The sequence below is a fragment of the Oncorhynchus nerka genome, linkage group LG12, assembly GCF_034236695.1.
Source record: "Oncorhynchus nerka isolate Pitt River linkage group LG12, Oner_Uvic_2.0, whole genome shotgun sequence".
Taxonomy (NCBI): domain Eukaryota; kingdom Metazoa; phylum Chordata; class Actinopteri; order Salmoniformes; family Salmonidae; genus Oncorhynchus; species Oncorhynchus nerka.
The window spans coordinates 72,579,058-72,598,464 of record NC_088407.1 but is presented as its reverse complement, the minus strand read 5'-3'; the positions used below and the strand labels follow the sequence as shown (position 1 = coordinate 72,598,464).

At 49.1% G+C, this 19,407-nt stretch overlaps 1 protein-coding gene across 1 annotated transcript in view; it reads right to left on the bottom strand.

The window, feature by feature from the left end:
* LOC115138827 (neuronal PAS domain-containing protein 3-like) overlaps window positions 1–19,407 on the bottom strand; it is a 329,952-nt gene that overhangs the window by 40,066 nt on the left and 270,479 nt on the right. The window lies entirely within an intron of this gene.

Sequence of the window (19,407 nt, the reverse complement as noted above, 5' to 3'; positions counted from 1 at the left end):
GATTCCTTCATCATAACAGCCCACCCTGAGTGTGACATCACAGTGCAGGGGGAGGTGGTGGAGATGGTGATGGTTGAGCGTGTCCTGTCATGGCTGCATGTTACGAGGTTGCTGGCCCGCTGCTAATCACAGGTAGCCTGGTTTAACCAGACTGAATGCCGGTTCAACAGTGAAACATAGTGAAATCAGTTTGGATGCCGGGCTAGATCACAGGGAGGTGGAGGGAGATTGTACTTGCTCAGACAGAGTAGGCGTACAGGACGGAACAGCAATAACACTTGTCAAGAATCACCCCAGTCACAACTAATGAACAGGGGACAATAAACAGAGACAGGGCTGCCATGCTACTTACTGTGTAGTGCCTAGTACAGTACTGGCTATAGCAGATGAAAAATATAGAGATAGCTAGGGATTTGTATTTATTTATGACTGTGAAAACTGTTCTGAAAACTGGTGTGCACATTTCCTGCCATTTAAGTTGATCAATGTTCTGCTGCTGAAGAAACATGTATAATCACGCGGGATAATCACTCATGACTGAGTCAGAAGGAGAATAACTAGGTCAAAGCTTGAGCTGCAGATGGTTGGTCTACTGGTGTGATAATACTAGATATCAAAAAGTACAAGTGAGGTATTAAAAGGAAAATCGCATTTGTCTTTATCTTAAAACAGAAAAAAGTGTATGTTAATTAATAAACGAATTAATGCACCTAAAAGACTCATACAACATGTAATAGAAAGAGGCTCAGCCACTGAATTCTAAAGGTCAATGTCGGGAACCAAACATAGAAATGCACTTTATGAATCGACGGCCCCTAATGGCCTTCTAATTTGGAAGTAAGCCCTCAAAGCAAGTTGATAGATATTGGCATATTATTTTAGCCTTCCTCTCTTTCTTTCTGCCCGCTGCCCCTCCCCGGTCAAAGTCCTTGTCTTTAATCAAGTTGCAGGAGAGACAGAGAGCGCTCTGCACTGCGGGCTCGGAGGTTGCAGATGGCTGCTTCACTCCAAAATGTTCAAGCTTCACTGACCCATTTCATCAGCTCTGTCAAAGCCTTGCACTGATACCCGTTGACAACATTAAATCTTAAAAATGGAAAGAAATGAATTAATATGCAAATTCCATCAGCTTTGTAATAAAAATGTCCTTGACAAAACAGAGAACACCATCCCCAGAGGAATATTGTGAATTATCCCAGCTCCGTTGTTCTATAAGTTAGTATGAGGTACACAAGTCCTCCAGGAAATCAGTGTGGATCTGACTGGGAAATAATTATGAAGGAAGAACAAAACACTAGCAGGTTGAATGAATGGAACAACATGGGGAAAGGCCTGGTACTCTTTGTTATTCACTTTGAATTAATAGGATTAGTTTCCCTTTCAGATCCATATACACCTAAAAATCAACACATCCCTATCACACCACGATGTGTGTGTGTGGGCAAATGTGTGTATGAGAGAGAGAGAATGTGTGTGTGTTTCAGAGAGAGTGTGTTGCACACATACAATTCAAATGTTAGGCAAGTGCACAAAAGACACTGTGGGGATAACAGATATTTTTCTCATTCTTCATGAGCCGCATCAGTCTACGGGGATCTTGGAAGACAAAAATGACCCATACAAAAGTAGTAGGTGGCTACAACCTCAAGTGGAATTAGCTGAAATATGAGACCTAATTATCTGTGGAGAACCAACTCACAACAAAGGAGATAAACTTACAGTTTGAAGGACCAATGATGAATTAAAACGAACACCTCACCTAAGTTCTGATCTGTGGACAAACGGACCGATGTCGGTGGAACCCTTAGGGGAATGCCAACCATTGACTAACACACTAATAACATTCACAGGTTTAGGTTATGTCTGTACGGCTGATAACTGGCAAAAGATGCCAGTGACAAAGTAAACAAAGAAACGTCTTTACAAGGTCACAACAGCCTTGTTAACTAGAACACAAAAAGAGAAGCTACCGTATCATACAAAGTAATCCTTACTGTGCTTGACTCCCAATAGATCACTTCTCTTTCCATTTTGACTGCTGTCTTTAGTTTGCATATTATCATGACATTATTGAATATCTTGTGGCTTTGTACTTCACTACGCAGGTAAAACTAAGGAGATCATAGGGTTTTTCTGGAGTTAAATGTGATTTTTCTCCACAGAATAGACAGATGTATATTTGCGTTGGACACTGCTTTATGCCTTTGTTCCCCTTCTTTTAATGGTCTTCTGAAGACTACATCGATTAAGGTGGAAGAGAAAGGGGTGGCAGGGTAGCCTAGTGGTTAGAGCGTTGGACTAGTAACCGGAAGGTTACAAGTTCAAACCCCTGAGCTGACAAGGTACAAATCTGTCATTCTTCCCCTGAACAGGCAGTTAACCCAGGCGGCCATTGAAAATAAGAATTTGTTCTTAACTGACTTGCCTAGTTAAATAAAGGTTAAAAAAATACTAGATGAAGGGGTAGGCAGTAGGGCCATTTGAGATGCAAGGAGTGTTGAGCGCTTGCTAGCTAGCACATAAATCTGAGCTTATTTTTTTTAATTTAAGATGCAGTACATCATTACAGGAGTCTTATGGGAACAGACTCCACAAACCATCATGCATTTATGAATATTGACATCCCAGTCAGTCTCGCCAATGGAAAATATTCTGATTCAATTAGATAAAGAGTAGCTTTCATTTTTACGCTATTAAAATAGGAACTACATGTCAACTGTCTGATAACAAATGAAATGCAAACTGCCTGAGAATTGGATTGTATTAATGTATGTGTACACAGAATACGTTTTCTTGCAACACATAATCTTACGATTGTATCAAACTGTCGTGACACTGTTGCCAATTTGCTCTGGGTTTGAGCCTTAAGGTGCTATATATATGTCAGTTCAGGACCACTAAAGAAATATTGTGTACATTTTATACACTGTATGAGTATGAATAAATCAGTACAAAATACCCATACGAAATGTAATTGCTAAATGCAAACCTAACTAAAGTAATTATATACAGTATAGTGCTTTAGTTTCAGTGCTCACAACAAAGTGATTTTCATGGAGGAAAGGGTTGATATAGTCTTCTTTTTAAAATGGCATTGACATTTTTAAAATCCCTTGACATGTACCATCTCTGTTTCGAGAGGGTCACTCGTTGCTTCAGTCCTCTCAACGATAGACCAAGCTTTCTCCTCAGCTGTCCTTTCCCCCACTCAACCCTTTCCCCCAACTCAAACCTTTCCCCCACTCAATCCTTCCACCAACTCAACCCTTTCCCCAACTCAACCCTTTCCCCCAACTCAAACCTATCCCCCACTCAATCCTTCCCCCAACTCAAACCTATCCCCCACTCAATCCTTCCCCAACTCAAGCCTTTCCCCCACTCAACCCTTCCCCCAACTCAAACCTATCCCCCACTCAATCCTTCCCCCAACTCAAACCTATCCCCCACCCAATCCTTTCCCCACTCAAGCCTTTCCCCCACTCAAGCCTTTCCCCCAACTCAAACCTTTCCCCACTCAAGCCTTTCCCCCAACTCAAACCTTTCCCCCAACTCAAACCTTTCACCCAACTCAATCCTTTCCCCCACTCCCCCACCGTTATAGCCTCCAACCCTCCACATCCTTTCTCTACTAAGCCCTCTTTCTCTCTCTCTTTACCCTCTACTTCGCTTTCCCCTCAGCTCTCTCTACTCTCTTTATTTACCCTGCCTCATTCTCTCCCTCTCTTTTTACCTCCTCTCCTTCTCTGTCCCTCTACTCCAAACGTTCACTTCTTCTCCCTCCCTGCCACAGCTCCCAGCCAACCCTGGAAGATCAGAGCAGCTGTAAAATAATGAATAATGTGCCATCCTTGTGGGGCATTACTTGTTCACACAAACCTCAGCCCAGGCATTCATCACTCGCCAGGTATTGTCAGTGAGAGTTTAATTGCATAAACACTCTGTAACTGTCCTGTCATATTTCTTGTCAGCCTGGATTCTCTCTCTGGACTCACTATCTCACAAAACTATAATTGAATTGCTACCGAATCACATCGGTGCTGAGGGGAGAGGGGGGGACCTTATGAATAGAATTGGTTTCCTATCAGCAGGTTTGACAAATTGTGCCATGAGGAAAAGCAGGAGTGATAATTTCCCAGTTTATTGGGAGTAGACATCTTATCTACCACCTGCTCTTATGAGCACCTACTTAAACAAATATAATATATATATATATATGAAATTTAGGCCCAACAAAAAGCAATTAATCTCGGAGAGTGGGCAGTCTAAATAGTACACAAAGCTGAAGGCTGAAGGATTGCAGAGGATCCTTTTCTATGAATAAATGCCTGAGAAACACAGTGTCCCATCTTGCCTATAAGAGCTCAACAGAATACCAATGCATTCCTACCCATTTAGACAGAGTCATTCAGAAATCACAATATGTCATGTCTGATAAGCTAACACAGTGTCCCATCTTGCCTATAAGAGCTCAACAGAATACCAATGCATTCCTACCCAGTTAGACAGAGTCATTCAGAAATCACAATATTTCATGTCTGATAAGCTAACACAGTGTCCCATCTTGCATATAAGAGCTCAACAGAATACCAATGCATTCCTACCCAGTTAGACAGAGTCATTCAGAAATCACAATATTTCATGTCTGATAAGCTAACACAGTGTCCCATCTTGCCTATAAGAGCTCAACAGAATACCAATGCATTCCTACCCAGTTAGACAGAGTCATTCAGAAATGACAATATTTCATGTCTGATAAGCTAACACAGTGTCCCACGTGGAGTTCCAGGTCTCCGGTAGCCTCTGGAACTGCCGATCTGCGGCCAACAAGGCAGAGTTCATCTCAGCCTATGCCTCCCTCCAGTCCCTCGACTTCTTGGCACTGACGGAAACATGGATCACCACAGATAACACTGCTACTCCTACTGCTCTCTCTTCGTCCGCCCACGTGTTCTCGCACACCCCGAAATATTATCATGCTATAGAGCACCATCCCATGAGGAAAGTAGCATTTCAGATGACTGTTGGGAGGGAGAAAAATAGACCAAAAATTGGGAAGCATTGGAGTTAACATGGCCAGTACCTCTGTACGCTCTCGACACCGTGTAGAGTCCATGCCCTGACGAATTCAGTCCGTTCTGAGGGCAATATATGTACTACAACTGCATATATATTTAGGTATGGAAAGTGTTACAAGCACCATGCTCACCAACTGAGCTACAGAGGACCACCTAATCACACTACAGAGTGGTTGAGATGTCGGCTTTCAGACCAGCAGTGTTTCAAATGCCTTTCTTGTCGGACATTGATCTGCATTAAGGATAAACATGCACTATTGAGCACAGTTATTGTCAACTGTAAGTGACAGATTTGATATAAAAAGCGTTAGTCTTTTAAGAGGCACAGTGGGGAAAATGACTTTGTTGACGAGGGTTCATTTGATGAATAACCCAAGCAAGAATAAGTAATAATTCATCAATACACACTAGTTTAAAGGTGTGTTGTATGAATAGTCTGGGTTAAAACTAAATGTATAACCATAACAGAAAAGACTATATATTCTGTGCTTTGTAAGGAAAAATACAGTAGATAGTGAATCTTTTTATGAAAGACTTGCTGCCAGACGAAGGCTAGCTATGATTGATGGGCAATTTTATTTATACATTTTTTAAAATCAAGTTATGTATTAGCAAGAGGTGGAATTTAAGGCTAAAGCCCTGGGATAAATGAACACATCAGATGATTAAAAAACGCCTTAGCGATCAAAGGAGCCGGGTAGGCCTTTATTTACGATGCCTAGTTCATCAACACCCACATTGATGCTTTGACAGAGAATCTATCTGATGGACTGATAGTTACTTTCTCAATTGCAAGTAACTTATGACTTTTCCCCTGTTAGAAGAAAATGAACAGGTACTGTATTCTGACTTTACCCTGTTAGAAGAAAATGAACAGGTACTATATTCTGACTTTTCCCTGTTAGAAGAAAATGAACAGGTACTGTATTCTGACTTTTCCCTGTTAGAAGAAAATGAACAGGTACTGTATTCTGACTTTTCCCTGTTAGAAGAAAACGAACAGGTACTGTATTCTGACTTTTCCCTGTTAGAAGAAAATGAACAGGTACTGTATTCTGACTTTTCCCTGTTAGAAGAAAATGAACAGGTACTGTATTCTGACTTTTCCCTGTTAGAAGAAAATGAACAGGTACTGTATTCTGACTTTTCCCTGTTAGAAGAAAATGAACAGGTACTGTATTCTGACTTTACCCTGTTAGAAGAAAATGAACAGGTACTATATTCTGACTTTTCCCTGTTAGAAGAAAATGAACAGGTACTGTATTCTGACTTTTCCCTGTTAGAAGAAAATGAACAGGTACTGTATTCTGACTTTTCCCTGTTAGAAGAAAATGAACAGGTACTGTATTCTGACTTTTCCCTGTTAGAAGAAAATGAACAGGTACTGTATTCTGACTTTTCCCTGTTAGAAGAAAATGAACAGGTACTGTATTCTGACTTTTCCCTGTTAGAAGAAAATGAACAGGTACTGTATTCTGTCTTTTCCCTGTTAGGAGAAAATTAACAGGTACTGTATTCTGACTTTTCCCTGTTAGAAGAAAATGAACAGGTACTGTATTCTGACTTTTCCCCTGTTAGAAGCTTTATCAGTGTTGAAATATGAAACCGAGGGTAAATTATTCACCTACAGTACAAGCCTTGTTCAAACGACAGTAGAACTGTGCACCAACCTCAATTCACATAGGTAGTTATATTTATTTAATATATTTAGGCAAACCAACCACTTTCAATACAACATGCAATCCCAGTTACACATACAGTAGTAAAGACAATAGTGTCATGTAGGTTGTTTGCAATTCCTTCTGACTTGATTCTGGAAATTGCATGAATAAAATAATATATTTCAATATGCATTACCCAGTTCTCTTTGCCTTTAGTTTGTATGAATACGACAGCATGTTTGTGCTGTGGGATCACCTAAGGGACTTTATAACAATAATAAAGAACAGTTGTTCTGAACAGTCCACGTCTGTGCACCAAAAAGCACCCAATTCACTATCTAGTGCACTACTTTTGACCCGGACCCATATAGACACATAGGCAATATGGTACCATTTGGGATGCATCCGCCCATGTCTCAGAGTCACAGAAAACTAGCAGCAATCCCACTTCCTATCTTACTATTGAAAATAACCGACATGAAAATCAAGCTCTAAATCCAGAAATCTTTGTTTCAAATAATTAATATTGGACAGCAAATATCATATTCCCCGGGGAGTACACAAGACACCACATTTCCATAACTCCATTAGCATGTCCATTCTGAGCAACATAAGCACTGTCTGCTTTATTTTTTTATTTAAACTTTATTTAATTAGGCAAGTCATCCTAGGGTTTTACATTCTCAATCAGAGACAGAACAACCAACGAGGGATGATGTTGCTAGGGTTTTACATTCTCAATCAGAGAGAGAACAACCAACGAGGGATGATGTTGCTAGGGTTTTACATTCTCAATCAGAGAGAGAACAACCAACGAGGGATGATGTTGCTAGGGTTTTGTATTCTCAATCAGAGAGAGAACAACCAACGAGGGATGATGTTGCTAGGGTTTTACATTCTCAATCAGAGAGAGAACAACCAACGAGGGATGATGTTGCTAGGGTTTTACATTCTCAATCAGAGAGAGAACAACCAACGAGGGATGATGTTGCTAGGGTTTTACATTCTCAATCAGAGAGAGAACAACCAACGAGGGATGATGTTGCTAGGGTTTTGTATTCTCAATCAGAGAGAGAACAACCAACGAGGGGTGATGTTGCTAGGGTTTTACATTCTCAATCAGAGAGAGAACAACCAACGAGGGGTGATGTTGCTAGGGTTTTACATTCTCAATCAGAGAGAGAACAACCAACGAGGGGTGATGTTGCTAGGGTTTTACATTCTCAATCAGAGAGAGAACAACCAACGAGGGGTGATGTTGCTAAGGTTTTACATTCTCAATCAGAGAGAGAACAACCAACGAGGGATGATGTTGCTAGGGTTTTACATTCTCAATCAGAGAGAGAACAACCAACGAGGGGTGATGTTGCTAGGGTTTTACATTCTCAATCAGAGAGAGAACAACCAACGAGGGATGATGTTGCTAGGGTTTTACATTCTCAATCAGAGAGAGAACAACCAACGAGGGATGATGTTGCTAGGGTTTTACATTCTCAATCAGAGAGAGAACAACCAACGAGGGGTGATGTTGCTAGGGTTTTGTATTCTCAATCAGAGTGAGAACAACCAACGAGGGGTGATGTTGCTAGGGTTTTACATTCTCAATCAGAGTGAGAACAACCAACGAGGGATGATGTTGCTAGGGTTTTACATTCTCAATCAGAGTGAGAACAACCAACGAGGGGTGATGTTGCTAGGGTTTTACATTCTCAATCAGAGAGAGAACAACCAACGAGGGGTGATGTTGCTAGGGTTTTACATTCTCAATCAGAGAGAGAACAACCAACGAGGGATGATGTTGCTAGGGTTTTACATTCTCAATCAGAGAGAGAACAACCAACGAGGGATGATGTTGCTAGGGTTTTGTATTCTCAATCAGAGAGAGAACAACCAACGAGGGATGATGTTGCTAGGGTTTTGTATTCTCAATCAGAGAGAGAACAACCAACGAGGGGTGATGTTGCTAGGGTTTTACATTCTCAATCAGAGAGAGAACAACCAACGAGGGATGATGTTGCTAGGGTTTTACATTCTCAATCAGAGAGAGAACAACCAACGAGGGATGATGTTGCTAGGGTTTTGTATTCTCAATCAGAGTGAGAAATACCAACGAGGGGTGATGTTGCTAGGGTTTTACATTCTCAATCAGAGTGAGAACAACCAACGAGGGATGATGTTGCTAGGGTTTTACATTCTCAATCAGAGAGAGAACAACCAACGACGGATGATGTTGCTTGGGTTTTGCATTCTCAATCAGAGAGAGAACAACCAACGAGGGATGATGTTGCTAGGGTTTTACATTCTCAATCAGAGAGAGAACAACCAACGAGGGATGATGTTGCTAGGGTTTTACATTCTCAATCAGAGAGAGAACAACCAACGAGGGATGATGTAGCTAGGGTTTTACATTCTCAATCAGAGAGACAAAAACCAACGAGGGGTGATGTTGCTAGGGTTTTACATTCTCAATCAGAGAGAGACGTGAGAGAGAACAACCAATGCCGGGTGATGCTGCTAGACAGAGCTGGAATGAACTGGGAGGGGATCCACTGTCACCAGCCTCTAGCTACAGTATTCACCATTAACACTAGTCATGTTAAACTCTTCACAACACTTGCAAACATACAGCCCCTCTACGTCTGTGAATTGTGTCCTTCACATATGGCATAGTCCACAATATGACTAGTCTGGTATTGTCTTTCCATCCACACCACCAGAGACCAAGACCAATAAGGACTCTTGGCTACAGGACATCTAAAAGAGAGCAATTTCACCAGCAGACTATAAATGAGGCAGGTGGGATGGTAGATACAAATCTGTGACAGTTGCCCCTGTGTAAGAGTATCACATCTGAGCACACATGACCCCAACACAACCAACATGCCAGTCCTCCACCCCCAGCCTTCGTCCTCTACAGCACCTGTCAGCTTGGCTGCATATCAGACCCCAGGACTCTCTGACTTCCTCTACTCCAGCACCAGTCAGCCTTGCTGCATATCAGACCCCGGGACTCTCTGACTTCCTCTACTCAAGCACCAGTCAGCCTCGCTGCATATCAGACCCCGGGCCTCTCTGACTTCCTCTACTCCAGCACCAGTCAGCCTGGCTGCATATCAGACCCCGGGCCTCTCTGACTTCCTCTACTCCAGCACCAGTCAGCCTGGCTGCATATCAGACCCCGGGCCTCTCTGACTTCCTCTACTCCAGCACCAGTCAGCCTCGCTGCATATCAGACCCTGGGCCTCTCTGACTTCCTCTACTCCAGCACCAGTCAGCCTGGCTTTATATCAGACCCCAGGACTCTCTGACTTCCTCTACTCCAGCACCAGTCAGCCTGGCTGCATATCAGACCCCGGGCCTCTCTGACTTCCTCTACTCCAGCACCAGTCAGCCTGGCTTTATATCAGACCCCAGGACTCTCTGACTTCCTCTACTCCAGCACCAGTCAGCCTGGCTTTATATCAGACACCAGTACTCTCTGACTTCCTCTACTCCAGCACCAGTCAGCCTGGCTTTATATCAGACCCCAGGACTCTCTGACTTCCTCTACTCCAGCCCCAGTCAGCCTGGCTACATATCAGACCCTGGGCCTCTCTGACGTCCTCTACCCCAGCACCAGTCAGCCTGGCTGCATATCAGACCCCGGGCCTCTCTGACTTCCTCTACTCCAGCACCAGTCAGCCTCGCTGCATATCAGACCCTGGGCCTCTCTGACTTCCTCTCATCCAGCACCAGTCAGCATGGCTTTATATCAGACACCAGGACTCTCTGACTTCCTCTACTCCAGCACCAGTCAGCCTGGCTGCATATCAGACACCAGGACTCTCTGACTTCCTCTAATCCAGCACCAGTCAGCCTGGCTTTATATCAGACCCCGGGCCTCTCTGACTTCATCTACTCCAGCACCCGTCAGCCTGGCTGGATATCAGACCCCAGGACTCTCTGACTTCCTCTACTCCAGCACCAGTCAGCCTGGCTTTATATCAGACCCCAGGACTCTCTGACTTCCTCTACTCCAGCCCCAGTCAGCCTGGCTGCATATCAGACCCCAGGACTCTCTGACTTCCTCTACTCCAGCACCAGTCAGCCTGGCCCGCTATCAGACCCCGGGCCTCTCTGACTTCCTCTACTCCAGCACCAGTCAGCCTGGCTGGATATCAGACCCCAGGACTCTCTGACTTCCTCTACTCCAGCACCAGTCAGCCTGGCTGGATATCAGACCCCAGGACTCTCTGACTTCCTCTATTCCAGCACCAGTCAGCCTGGCTGCATATCAGACCCCAGGACTCTCTGACTTCCTCTACTCCAGCACCAGTCAGCCTGGCTGGATACCAGACCCCAGGACTCTCTGACTTCCTCTACTCCAGCACCAGTCAGCCTGGCTGCATATCAGACACCAGGACTCTCTGACTTCCTCTAATCCAGCACCAGTCAGCCTGGCTTTATATCAGACCCCGGGCCTCTCTGACTTCCTCTACTCCAGCACCAGTCAGCCTGGCTGGATATCAGACCCCAGGACTCTCTGACTTCCTCTACTCCAGCACCAGTCAGCCTGGCTGGATATCAGACCCCAGGACTCTCTGACTTCCTCTACTCCAGCACCAGTCAGCCTGGCTTTATATCAGACCCCAGGACTCTCTGACATCCTCTACTCCAGCCCCAGTCAGCCTGGCTGCATATCAGACCCTGGGCCTCTCTGACTTCCTCTACTCCAGCACCAGTCAGCCTGGCCCGCTATCAGACCCCGGGCCTCTCTGACTTCCTCTACTCCAGCACCAGTCAGCCTGGCTGGATATCAGACCCCAGGACTCTCTGACTTCCTCTACTCCAGCACCAGTCAGCCTGGCTGGATATCAGACCCCAGGACTCTCTGACTTCCTCTACTCCAGCACCAGTCAGCCTGGCTGCATATCAGACCCCGGGCCTCTCTGACTTCCTCTACTCCAGCACCAGTCAGCCTGGCTTTATATCAGACCCCAGGACTCTCTGACTTCCTCTACTCCAGCCCCAGTCAGCCTGGCTGCATATCAGACCCTGGGCCTCTCTGACTTCCTCTACTCCAGCACCAGTCAGCCTGGCCCGCTATCAGACCCCGGGCCTCTCTGACTTCCTCTACTCCAGCACCAGTCAGCCTGGCTGGATATCAGACCCCAGGACTCTCTGACTTCCTCTACTCCAGCACCAGTCAGCCTGGCTGGATATCAGACCCCAGGACTCTCTGACTTCCTCTATTCCAGCACCAGTCAGCCTGGCTGCATATCAGACCCCAGGACTCTCTGACTTCCTCTACTCCAGCACCAGTCAGCCTGGCTGGATACCAGACCCCAGGACTCTCTGACTTCCTCTACTCCAGCACCAGTCAGCCTGGCTGCATATCAGACCCCAGGACTATCTGACTTCCTCTACTCCAGCACCAGTCAGCCTGGCTGCATATCAGACACCAGGACTCTCTGACTTCCTCTAATCCAGCACCAGTCAGCCTGGCTTTATATCAGACCCCGGGCCTCTCTGACTTCCTCTACTCCAGCACCAGTCAGCCTGGCTGGATATCAGACCCCAGGACTCTCTGACTTCCTCTACTCCAGCACCAGTCAGCCTGGCTTTATATCAGACCCCAGGACTCTCTGACTTCCTCTACTCCAGCCCCAGTCAGCCTGGCTGCATATCAGACCCTGGGCCTCTCTGACTTCCTCTACTCCAGCACCAGTCAGCCTGGCTGCATATCAGACCCCGGGCCTCTCTGACTTCCTCTCATCCAGCACCAGTCAGCCTGGCTTTATATCAGACACCAGGACTCTCTGACTTCCTCTACTCCAGCACCAGTCAGCCTGGCTGCATATCAGACACCAGGACTCTCTGACTTCCTCTAATCCAGCACCAGTCAGCCTGGCTTTATATCAGACCCCGGGCCTCTCTGACTTCATCTACTCCAGCACCCGTCAGCCTGGCTGGATATCAGACCCCAGGACTCTCTGACTTCCTCTACTCCAGCACCAGTCAGCCTGGCTTTATATCAGACCCCAGGACTCTCTGACTTCCTCTACTCCAGCCCCAGTCAGCCTGGCTGCATATCAGACCCCAGGACTCTCTGACTTCCTCTACTCCAGCACCAGTCAGCCTGGCCCGCTATCAGACCCCGGGCCTCTCTGACTTCCTCTACTCCAGCACCAGTCAGCCTGGCTGGATATCAGACCCCAGGACTCTCTGACTTCCTCTACTCCAGCACCAGTCAGCCTGGCTGGATATCAGACCCCAGGACTCTCTGACTTCCTCTATTCCAGCACCAGTCAGCCTGGCTGCATATCAGACCCCAGGACTCTCTGACTTCCTCTACTCCAGCACCAGTCAGCCTGGTTGGATACCAGACCCCAGGACTCTCTGACTTCCTCTACTCCAGCACCAGTCAGCCTGGCTGCATATCAGACCCCAGGACTATCTGACTTCCTCTACTCCAGCACCAGTCTGCCTGGCTGCATATCAGACCCCGGGCCTCTCTGACTTCCTCTACTCCAGCACCAGTCAGCCTGGCTTTATATCAGACCACAGGACTCTCTGACTTCCTCTACTCCAGCACCAGTCAGCCTTGCTGCATATCAGACCCTGGGCCTCTCTGACTTCCTCTACTCCAGCACCAGTCAGCCTGGCTGCATATCTGACCCTGGGCCTCTCTGACGTCCTCTACTCCAGCACCAGTCAGCCTGGCTGCATATCAGACCCCAGGACTCTCTGACTTCCTCTACTCCAGCACCAGTCAGCCTGGCTGCATATCAGACACCAGGACTCTCTGACTTCCTCTACTCCAGCACCAGTCAGCCTGGCTTTATATCAGACCCCAGGACTCTCTGACTTCCTCTACTCCAGCCCCAGTCAGCCTGGCTGCATATCAGACCCTGGGCCTCTCTGACTTCCTCTACTCCAGCCCCAGTCAGCCTGGCTGCATATCAGACCCTGGGCCTCTCTGACTTCCTCTACTCCAGCACCAGTCAGCCTGGCTGCATATCAGACCCCAGGACTCTCTGACTTCCTCTACTCCAGCACCAGTCAGCCTGGCTGCATATCAGACACCAGGACTCTCTGATTCCTCTAATCCAGCACCAGTCAGCCTGGCTTTATATCAGACCCCAGGACTCTCTGACTTCCTCTACTCCAGCACCAGTCAGCCTGGCTGCATATCAGACCCCGGGCCTCTCTGACTTCCTCTACTCCAGCACCAGTCAGCCTGGCTGGATATCAGACCCCAGGACTCTCTGACTTCCTCTACGCCAGCACCAGTCAGCCTGGCTGGATATCAGACCCCAGGACTCTCTGACTTCCTCTACTCCAGCACCAGTCAGCCTGGCTGCATATCAGACACCAGGAATCTCTGACTTCCTCTACTCCAGCACCAGTCAGCCTGGCTTTATATCAGACCCAGGACTCTCTGACTTCCTCTACTCCAGCCCCAGTCAGCCTGGCTGCATATCAGACCCTGGGCCTCTCTGACTTCCTCTACTCCAGCACCAGTCAGCCTGGCTGCATATCAGAAGCCGGGCCTCTCTGACTTCCTCTACTCCAGCACCAGTCAGCCTGGCTTTATATCAGACACCAGCACTCTCTGACTTCCTCTACTCCAGCACCAGTCAGCCTGGCTGCATATCAGACCCCGGGCCTCTCTGACTTCCTCTATTCCAGCACCAGTCAGCCTGGCTGCATATCAGACCCCAGGACTCTCTGACTTCCTCTACTCCAGCACCAGTCAGCCTGGCTGCATATCAGACCCCGGGCCTCTCTAACTTCCTCTACTCCAGCACCAGTCAGCCTGGCTTTATATCAGACCACAGGACTCTCTTACTTCCTCTACTCCAGCACCAGTCAGCCTGGCTGCATATCAGACCCTGGGCCTCTCTGACTTCCTCTACTCCAGCACCAGTCAGCCTGGCTGCATATCTGACCCTGGGCCTCTCTGACGTCCTCTACTCCAGCACCAGTCAGCCTGGCTGCCCATCAGACCCCAGGACTCTCTGACTTCCTCTACTCCAGCACCAGTCAGCCTGGCTGCATATCAGACACCAGGACTCTCTGACTTCCTCTACTCCAGCACCAGTCAGCCTGGCTTTATATCAGACCCCAGAACTCTCTGACCTCCTCTACTCCAGCCCCAGTCAGCCTGGCTGCATATCAGACCCTGGGCCTCTCTGACTTCCTCTCATCCAGCACCAGTCAGCCTGGCTTTATATCAGACACCAGGACTCTCTGACTTCCTCTACTCCAGCACCAGTCAGCCTGGCTGCATATCAGACACCAGGACTCTCTGACTTCCTCTACTCCAGCACCAGTCAGCCTGGCTGCATATCAGACACCAGGACTCTCTGACTTCCTCTACTCCAGCACCAGTCAGCCTGGCTGCCCATCAGACCCCAGGACTCTCTGACTTCCTCTACTCCAGCACCAGTCAGCCTCGCTGCATATCAGACCCTGGGCCTCTCTGACTTCCTCTACTCCAGCACCAGTCAGCCTGGCTTTATATCAGACCCCGGGACTCTCTGACTTCCTCTACTCCAGCACCAGTCAGCCTGGCTGCATATCAGACCCCGGGCCTCTCTGACTTCCTCTACTCCAGCACCAGTCAGCCTGGCTTTATATCAGACCCCAGGACTCTCTGACTTCCTCTACTCCAGCACCAGTCAGCCTGGCTTTATATCAGACACCAGTACTCTCTGACTTCCTCTACTCCAGCACCAGTCAGCCTGGCTTTATATCAGACCCCAGGACTCTCTGACTTCCTCTACTCCAGCCCCAGTCAGCCTGGCTACATATCAGACCCTGGGCCTCTCTGACGTCCTCTACCCCAGCACCAGTCAGCCTGGCTGCATATCATACCCCGGGCCTCTCTGACTTCCTCTACTCCAGCACCAGTCAGCCTCGCTGCATATCAGACCCTGGGCCTCTCTGACTTCCTCTCATCCAGCACCAGTCAGCCTGGCTTTATATCAGACACCAGGACTCTCTGACTTCCTCTACTCCAGCACCAGTCAGCCTGGCTGCATATCAGACACCAGGACTCTCTGACGTCCTCTAATCCAGCACCAGTCAGCCTGGCTTTATATCAGACCCCGGGCCTCTCTGACTTCATCTACTCCAGCACCCGTCAGCCTGGCTGGATATCAGACCCCAGGACTCTCTGACTTCCTCTACTCCAGCACCAGTCAGCCTGGCTTTATATCAGACCCCAGGACTCTCTGACTTCCTCTACTCCAGCCCCAGTCAGCCTGGCTGCATATCAGACCCCAGGACTCTCTGACTTCCTCTACTCCAGCACCAGTCAGCCTGGCCCGCTATCAGACCCCGGGCCTCTCTGACTTCCTCTACTCCAGCACCAGTCAGCCTGGCTGCATATCAGACCCCAGGACTCTCTGACTTCCTCTACTCCAGCACCAGTCAGCCTGGCTGCATATCAGACACCAGGACTCTCTGACTTCCTCTAATCCAGCACCAGTCAGCCTGGCTTTATATCAGACCCCGGGCCTCTCTGACTTCCTCTACTCCAGCCCCAGTCAGCCTGGCTGCATATCAGACCCTGGGCCTCTCTGACTTCCTCTACTCCAGCACCAGTCAGCCTGGCTGCATATCAGAAGCCGGGCCTCTCTGACTTCCTCTACTCCAGCACCAGTCAGCCTGGCTTTATATCAGACACCAGCACTCTCTGACTTCCTCTACTCCAGCACCAGTCAGCCTGGCTGCATATCAGACCCCGGGCCTCTCTGACTTCCTCTATTCCAGCACCAGTCAGCCTGGCTACATATCAGACCCCAGGACTCTCTGACTTCCTCTACTCCAGCACCAGTCAGCCTGGCTGCATATCAGACCCCGGGCCTCTCTAACTTCCTCTACTCCAGCACCAGTCAGCCTGGCTTTATATCAGACCACAGGACTCTCTGACTTCCTCTACTCCAGCACCAGTCAGCCTGGCTGCATATCAGACCCTGGGCCTCTCTGACTTCCTCTACTCCAGCACCAGTCAGCCTGGCTGCATATCTGACCCTGGGCCTCTCTGACGTCCTCTACTCCAGCACCAGTCAGCCTGGCTGCCCATCAGACCCCAGGACTCTCTGACTTCCTCTACTCCAGCACCAGTCAGCCTGGCTGCATATCAGACACCAGGACTCTCTGACTTCCTCTACTCCAGCACCAGTCAGCCTGGCTTTATATCAGACCCCAGAACTCTCTGACCTCCTCTACTCCAGCCCCAGTCAGCCTGGCTGCATATCAGACCCTGGGCCTCTCTGACTTCCTCTCATCCAGCACCAGTCAGCCTGGCTTTATATCAGACACCAGGACTCTCTGACTTCCTCTACTCCAGCACCAGTCAGCCTGGCTGCATATCAGACACCAGGACTCTCTGACTTCCTCTACTCCAGCACCAGTCAGCCTGGCTGCATATCAGACACCAGGACTCTCTGACTTCCTCTACTCCAGCACCAGTCAGCCTGGCTGCCCATCAGACCCCAGGACTCTCTGACTTCCTCTACTCCAGCACCAGTCAGCCTCGCTGCATATCAGACCCTGGGCCTCTCTGACTTCCTCTACTCCAGCACCAGTCAGCCTGGCTTTATATCAGACCCCGGGACTCTCTGACTTCCTCTACTCCAGCACCAGTCAGCCTGGCTGCATATCAGACCCCGGGCCTCTCTGACTTCCTCTACTCCAGCACCAGTCAGCCTGGCTTTATATCAGACCCCAGGACTCTCTGACTTCCTCTACTCCAGCACCAGTCAGCCTGGCTTTATATCAGACACCAGTACTCTCTGACTTCCTCTACTCCAGCACCAGTCAGCCTGGCTTTATATCAGACCCCAGGACTCTCTGACTTCCTCTACTCCAGCCCCAGTCAGCCTGGCTACATATCAGACCCTGGGCCTCTCTGACGTCCTCTACCCCAGCACCAGTCAGCCTGGCTGCATATCAGACCCCGGGCCTCTCTGACTTCCTCTACTCCAGCACCAGTCAGCCTCGCTGCATATCAGACCCTGGGCCTCTCTGACTTCCTCTCATCCAGCACCAGTCAGCCTGGCTTTATATCAGACACCAGGACTCTCTGACTTCCTCTACTCCAGCACCAGTCAGCCTGGCTGCATATCAGACACCAGGACTCTCTGACTTCCTCTACTCCAGCACCAGTCAGCCTGGCTTTATATCAGACCCCAGGACTCTCTGACTTCCTCTACTCCAGCCCCAGTCAGCCTGGCTGCATATCAGACCCCAGGACTCTCTGACTTCCTCTACTCCAGCACCAGTCAGCCTGGCCCGCTATCAGACCCCGGGCCTCTCTGACTTCCTCTACTCCAGCACCAGTCAGCCTGGCTGGATATGAGACCCCAGGACTCTCTGACTTCCTCTACTCCAGCACCAGTCAGCCTGTCTTTATATCAGACCCCAGAACTCTCTGACCTCCTCTACTCCAGCCCCAGTCAGCCTGGCTGCATATCAGACCCTGGGCCTCTCTGACTTCCTCTCATCCAGCACCAGTCAGCCTGGCTTTATATCAGACACCAGGACTCTCTGACTTCCTCTACTCCAGCACCAGTCAGCCTGGCTGCATATCAGACACCAGGACTCTCTGACTTCCTCTACTCCAGCACCAGTCAGCCTGGCTGCATATCAGACACCAGGACTCTCTGACTTCCTCTACTCCAGCACCAGTCAGCCTGGCTGCCCATCAGACCCCAGGACTCTCTGACTTCCTCTACTCCAGCACCAGTCAGCCTCGCTGCATATCAGACCCTGGGCCTCTCTGACTTCCTCTACTCCAGCACCAGTCAGCCTGGCTTTATATCAGACCCCGGGACTCTCTGACTTCCTCTACTCCAGCACCAGTCAGCCTGGCTGCATATCAGACCCCGGGCCTCTCTGACTTCCTCTACTCCAGCACCAGTCAGCCTGGCTTTATATCAGACCCCAGGACTCTCTGACTTCCTCTACTCCAGCACCAGTCAGCCTGGCTTTATATCAGACACCAGTACTCTCTGACTTCCTCTACTCCAGCACCAGTCAGCCTGGCTTTATATCAGACCCCAGGACTCTCTGACTTCCTCTACTCCAGCCCCAGTCAGCCTGGCTACATATCAGACCCTGGGCCTCTCTGACGTCCTCTACCCCAGCACCAGTCAGCCTGGCTGCATATCAGACCCCGGGCCTCTCTGACTTCCTCTACTCCAGCACCAGTCAGCCTCGCTGCATATCAGACCCTGGGCCTCTCTGACTTCCTCTCATCCAGCACCAGTCAGCCTGGCTTTATATCAGACACCAGGACTCTCTGACTTCCTCTACTCCAGCACCAGTCAGCCTGGCTGCATATCAGACACCAGGACTCTCTGACGTCCTCTAATCCAGCACCAGTCAGCCTGGCTTTATATCAGACCCCGGGCCTCTCTGACTTCATCTACTCCAGCACCCGTCAGCCTGGCTGGATATCAGACCCCAGGACTCTCTGACTTCCTCTACTCCAGCACCAGTCAGCCTGGCTTTATATCAGACCCCAGGACTCTCTGACTTCCTCTACTCCAGCCCCAGTCAGCCTGGCTGCATATCAGACCCCAGGACTCTCTGACTTCCTCTACTCCAGCACCAGTCAGCCTGGCCCGCTATCAGACCCCGGGCCTCTCTGACTTCCTCTACTCCAGCACCAGTCAGCC